Genomic DNA, 6,627 nt, shown 5'->3' with positions numbered 1-6,627 from the left:
TCTCACACTCTGAAAGTCCTAGTTTCCTCACTTAAAATGACCAACATTTTGAAAGAAATCATATTTATTCAGGTAGACCTTTTTCCATTAGAAACTAGTTATCTAAAAAGGTGTGCTGCAATACCATGGAAGTCCCTCAGGGGGCAGGTTGAGACCACGTCAGCTAGTAGCAGGAAATGCAGGCTCACCCCTCCCTTTGAGTCTCCTAACTTTTTCCACCTCCTGCCTCCCACTCTCTCTCTCTCTCTCTCTCTCTCTCTCTCTCTCTCTCTCTCTCTCTCTCTCTCTCTCTCTCTCTCTCTCTCTCTCTCGCTTGCTCTCCATCTGTGAATCACTGCTAACATCCGCTGCACCTCTGTTGCGTCACCAGCTGTGCAGAGTTCTTTGTCAGAACTCTGAGTACACCTAACCTGCCTGATTAGGGTGAGTCACCGTCTGAAACACGGTCAGGGCCCGGTGCAGTCAGCCTGACATCTCAGAGAGAGGGCTGGACTTAATTTAGAGGGATTTAGCCTTTCTCCCCCCTAAAGATAGTGAGCCCTTCTGGAGAGACAAAATGGAGTTTACTGTGAATTTAGTTTCTCTCTTCTCAAAAGAATGGCAAATATGTTGTCAGTATATATGTTTGTGTGTGTGTGTGTGTGTGTGTGAGTGTGTATGTGTGTGTGTGTGTGTGTGTGTGTTTGTGTGTTTTGTGTTCTGTGTGAAACAGATTATTGCGTTGTGTCCAGTGTGTCTGGGTGGCTGGTGGCCAGGATGGAAGTGTGCTGGTGTGTTTAATGAGTGGAGCAGACCCACAGAGGCACTTCCTCACTAAGGCGGTGACTAAGACCACTTGGACTTCTCACTCTGGCTCACCACAGCCCTATGGCAGCCTGTGGAGTTTAGAGGTCAAGGGAGTCGGACAAAAACATCGTCTTACACAAGCACACTCATCCTTCTTTTTCTGCACCCCCCCTTCTCTCTCTCTCTCTCTCTGTCTCACACACACACACACACACACACACACACACACACACACACACGCATCCACATACACATACACATACATACACACACTCACACACAGACACACAAACAAAGACAAACAAATACACACTGGGGAATGGCATGTAATGGGGTCTTTGGTTTAGGACATCTTTGCTGAAGTTTTTCACAGTCCACACACACACACATGAATCAGAGACACAGAGTTAACCACACAAACTCTACCATAGCAGAGTACTCACATTCTTACTGACTTACATTGGAAGAGGTAGGAAATGACAGACACACGTACTAAGACATTGAGATGGTGAGAACGACCAGGGTTGCAGCACAGCTTATGTTTATGATTGAGAAATTGTGTGTGTGTGTGTGTGTGTGTGTGTGTGTGTGTGTGTGTGTGTGTGTGTGTGTGCATGTGTGTGTGTGTGTGTATGTGTATGTGTGTTGTTTGTAAGTGTGCGTGTGAGAGAGAAAGAGTTTGTAACAGTGAATCAGCTTTAGTGGTCTGTTAGCTCTTCTCATGTGATCCATGTTTCAGGAAGTCTCCAACAAAACAAGCTCTTCTATTTAATCTCCCTCCCTCCCTCCCTCTCTCTTATGCTCTTTCTATTTTCTCTCTCTCTCTCTCTCTCACTCACTCACTCACTCACTCACTCACACACACACACACACACACACACACACACACACACACACACACACACACACACACACACACACACACACACACACACACACACACACACATCAGCTGTTTAGACACTAGTCTAACCTCCTGTGAGACCATGTAAACCATGTCACACACAGATGGGCTTGTGATTGCAAAAGCCGCAAGCACTTCTCCATGGGACTGTGACTGGCTTTGTGTTTGCCTACGTTAGCTTCAGTGTGAGTCGCTCTGGGTATTTCTGTGAAACGCTTTAATAGCAAGGGTGTGTCTCTTTGTAATTATGTTAAACGGGTGTGGAGGTCCATGTGTGGCTGTAATTGTAATTAAATTGCAGTTCCATTGTATTTTACCACTAGACCTAGGTAAGGATAGAGAGAGACAATATGGTGTATTATGGTAACACCTTACTTCTCTGTGCTCTCCCTGGATTGACAAGTAGGATCAGTATCATGAGAAGATCCAAATGAGCTTAAAAGGAGTGTCTAGTAACAGAATAGTTTCATGCATTGGGGTAAAGGTGACACACCTGCATTTCCAAGAGGGCACCAATTCTAGCTGACCCAGAACAGCACTTCACAGTAAGCAAGCAACCACAGAAATGTGCCAGAGTTCATTTTTTTTGTTCAAAAAACATGAAGACGCGTGACCTGGGAATTAACATGTTTGACTTAGACTTTGATTTAATCTTTGTCTTGGGGACTCTACAAATCTGTAGGCCACGCACACACATTTTTGCAATGACTTTACATTTGTACCCACAGTTGTTTAGGGCATTATTCAGACACACACACACACACACACATACACAGACAGATGGGGAGGACCTGGGTGAGTGTCAGAAATAAATGTCTGAACAGACTGCACATGAGCAGTCAGTCTGGCCCACGGAGCTGAGCTGAGCTGAAAAGAGAGATGGAGAGAGTCACCTGTTCATCAGGGAACAGGCAGGGGGTGGAAGCCATGCCAGTCCAGCCAATCTGGCTGCTTCTACTCACTCTCCAGAGGACTAAATCATCCCCTCTCTTTTCCAAGCACAGACACAAATACACACACACACACACACACACACACACACACACACACACACACACACACACACACACACACACTCATATCCTTCTGATTTTGCTGAGATATTCCTCTTACTACCATCCGTACGGTGTCATGACAACACTGAGCTCTATGACTTGTGGGAGTTGTAGTTGAGACTTGATTTGTGGGCTCACTAAAGCAGCAGGGCAAGCGACCACAACACACTCTCAGCATCACCTTCAACACCGGCCCCCCGACCCCACCACACCGGTGGCACACACTCTCCCGTGCAATGATGCTGTTCTCTCCCCTGACCCATCAGAACAGCACCCTCTCTGTGCTCCGCGACCTCCTAATCTACTAATGACATATGACATTACCAGAGACTTTCTAATAAGGAGACACAGCACTCAAAAAATCCTCCATAGAAATGCATGGGGTTAGTTGGTAACGCCAATATGGCAGTTGTCTACGCATATCACACCGCTTCTGCGGCAAAATGTTGACATGTGAATACATTGAGCCAATCATATTCTGTGTTGTGAATACATTGAGCCAATAATGTGGTGTGTTGTGGAGACATCCTGCCAATCGTGTTGTGGTCTCGCCGCTGGCGCAAGATTGGTGTCGTGAAGCCTTGTGCACGCGCATTTCTGCCGAAACGGATGCCCGATGAGTGCCCTAAAAGCGTTGCAATATGGCTGCCGAGTGGAGGGACTTGCCTAAAAGGACTTTGACATTACTCCCTCACTCTCCACCTCAAGCTGGTGTGTGGTGAGTGTTCTGGAGCACAATGGCTGCCGTGCATCACCCAGGTGGGTGCTACACATTGGTGGTGGTTAGCGAGGTCCCCCTTTCCATGTGAAGCACTTTGAGTGTTGAGAAAAGCCCTATGTAAATGTAACGTGTTGTCATGTTGTTGAAGCACTGAGGACAGATAGCCGAATTTATAACACCGCAGCTTCAGTGCCACGCTGCAACACTTTTATATTTAAAAGTATATTTTTTTAAAAATATTTATTTTTTTGGGCTTTTTATGCCTTAATGATAGGACAGTGGAGAGAGACAGGAAGCGAATGGGAGAGAGAGCAGGGGTGGGATCCGGAAGAGACCACGGGGCGGGAATCGAACCCGGGTCGCCGGCGTACGGTGCAGGTGCCCCAGCCAATTGCGCCTCAGCTGGGGCGCCACTGACAGTCAGAACTCACTTCATGCTCAGTCATACAGTCAGAACTCACTTCATGCTAAGTCATACAGTCAGAACTCACTTCATGCTCAGTCATACAGTCAGAACTCACTTCATGCTAAGTCATACACGTGTGCGGTCTACACCGTCCTTCTGATGTGACCTATAGCAAGACTGGCTCTTCTATAGCAAGAGCTAGACTTCCAGGCCACATGAAACAGACATCTGTGCACCTCATTTGGTGTGTACAGGCTACTGTCTACATCTACTCTATGGCCATGATATATGTCTGTCTGTATGTCTGAGCTGTCTCGTCTTTCTCTTTGGTTGTTCTCTTTTTTTTTTAAGTATATTTTTTGGGCTTTTTTTTTGTTTGTCTTTATTTGGACAGGACAGTGGAGAGTGAGACAGGAAGCAAGTGGGAGAGAGAGATGGGGTGGGATCGGAAAAACGACTGCAGGTCGGATTCGAGCCTGGGTCCCCGTGGGCACTCGGACCCGTATATGGTACGGGCGCTGTAGCCCCGGTTGATCTCTTTTTTGTCTCACACTTGATCTCTTCTTCCCTTCTCCTCATCTCCATATACCAGTGGCACCTGTAACACTTACTCACGCATGCATACTTTCTGAAACGCACGCACACACACACACACACACATACACACACACATACACACACACATACACACACGCACACGCACGCACACACACACACACATACACACACACACACACACACACACACACACACACACACACACACACACACACACACACACACACACACTCAAATTTCTAGGCTGTGTTGTCACTGTCCCTTCATGTTGAATAATAGGGCTGTGTCTACATGCCTGTGCATACCTGGTCATTACCCCAGCATACACACAAACACACAAACATGCACACCTTCAACTACATAAGTACTTGCTCACTCTCTCTCTCTCTCTCTCTCTCTCACACACACACACACACACACACACACACACACACACACACACACACACACACACACACACACACACACACACACACACATTTTTTATGTGCCACACAGAATGTCATTGAAAAAGAGCTCCTCTACTGAGTGGTAACCCACGGCAACGCGCAACTTCGCCTCTCTCTTCCCAAAGCTTCCGCAGCCTCCGAGAGCTCGATAGAGCAGATGTCACGTTCATTCAAAGAACTGGAGCCATGAGAAGAGATCTTTCAGTTCAACATTTGCACTAGCCACACAATCCAGACCGCGTGACCACAGGCGCACTGTTCTATTGTCCACTGTGACAGACCAACACACACACACCCACAACACACACCCACCCACTTCTTCATCAGAAGGGCATTTCTGCTATTGACCTAGCCTGGTTAGTGGTTAGCACACAGACCTTCTCAATTCTAATTGAGAGCAAATCCCAAATTTGCCAAATGTTTGCATGAGTATTCCCAGGCTAGTACTAACCAGTTGATTGGCTGTCCATTATATTGCTTATTTTGATAAAGAATACTAAGCAGAAGTAGTTTTATTGTATATACTTCATAGGCTCACTGATTTTGGCTTGTCCTACATAGCTGTGCCACAGACACTGGTTGCTTATTGCAATGGTTTGGCATGTAGTCCAGCATTTCATTACTGAGAAATAACAGACTTCCAAATACTTTGACTGAACAATCAGTAATGTGCATTCCATGGAGATGTTTTAAGAATGCAAACATAGGAAACATTTAAGCTCTTGGCCTTGATATTTTATCACTACACCCTATATTTTATCATACTGTTGGAATGCTATTTCAGTGCTGTTTGGGTGCAGGTGTGTGATTGTGGCAGCTCAGTTCAGAGATACCCTGGGTTGCGTTAAACTGCAGTGCACTGAAGGGCTGAAATGCTCCATCCCACCTCCGAGTTAGTGTGTGCGACCTGTCGAACGTGACCGGTTATTTCAGGAGATTCTGGGAGAGCTGAAGAGCCGTCCGCCTACGGAGCGAAATCGCTCGAACGCTGCTCGAGCCCTCGAGTGAGAGAGCGGAGAGAGGGCAGGGGGAGGGGAAGGAGAGAGATGGAGGGATGGAGAGGTGTTTGAAAGAGAGAGAAAGAGGAGAGAGTATTACACCTCATCTGAGTAGGGACAAATTAAACTTCATTGGGAGTATCATAACATGGCAAGGAGTAAGCTCATTATAAGCATCACCTCAAACCAGAACACAGAAGCACATACACACATGTATTGATGCGAACATAGACATACAGGCGTACAGGCGTACCCACACAAACATAGGAACACACTCACACAAAGACACGCGTATGCATGATGCACACACAGTACACACACATATACGCGCGCACACACACACACACACACACACACAGTGAATGCCACAGATATTTTGGTCTCCGCACATTGTTTATTCTTAGATGAGTAACAGTGTTATAGTATTCCAAAAATATATATGTACAGTATGTTGAATGTACTTGTCTGAGTCCTTGGATTGTGTCCAGTCATTCGGTCATTCTGTTGTCATCTATCTTGGGCCCCACCATCTCTAGAAAGTGACCCAATCCAGAGTTCCAGATTTAATCCAACCCTGCAGCCTCTACTGTTATGTTCCCACCCTCACAGACTGAGTGTTTTGTTGGCATGGTGACAGATGTTGGCAGGGCGACCCTCAGACATTTTCCCTCCTTTTTTCCTCTCCATTTTGGGCAGCGGGGTCTATTCTCAGCAGCCTGCATGTGTGCCCCAGCCTGCACAAGCACACAC

General features: G+C 46.5%; 1 protein-coding gene across 3 annotated transcripts in view; it reads left to right on the top strand.

The window, feature by feature from the left end:
• arhgef1a (Rho guanine nucleotide exchange factor (GEF) 1a) overlaps window positions 1–6,627 on the top strand; it is a 42,399-nt gene that overhangs the window by 11,431 nt on the left and 24,341 nt on the right. The window lies entirely within an intron of this gene.

This window comes from Alosa sapidissima, chromosome 21 (assembly GCF_018492685.1).
Source record: "Alosa sapidissima isolate fAloSap1 chromosome 21, fAloSap1.pri, whole genome shotgun sequence".
NCBI lineage: Eukaryota > Metazoa > Chordata > Actinopteri > Clupeiformes > Clupeidae > Alosa > Alosa sapidissima.
Note: the sequence above shows the minus strand (reverse complement) of the source record. Positions and strands in the feature narration are given on the sequence as shown.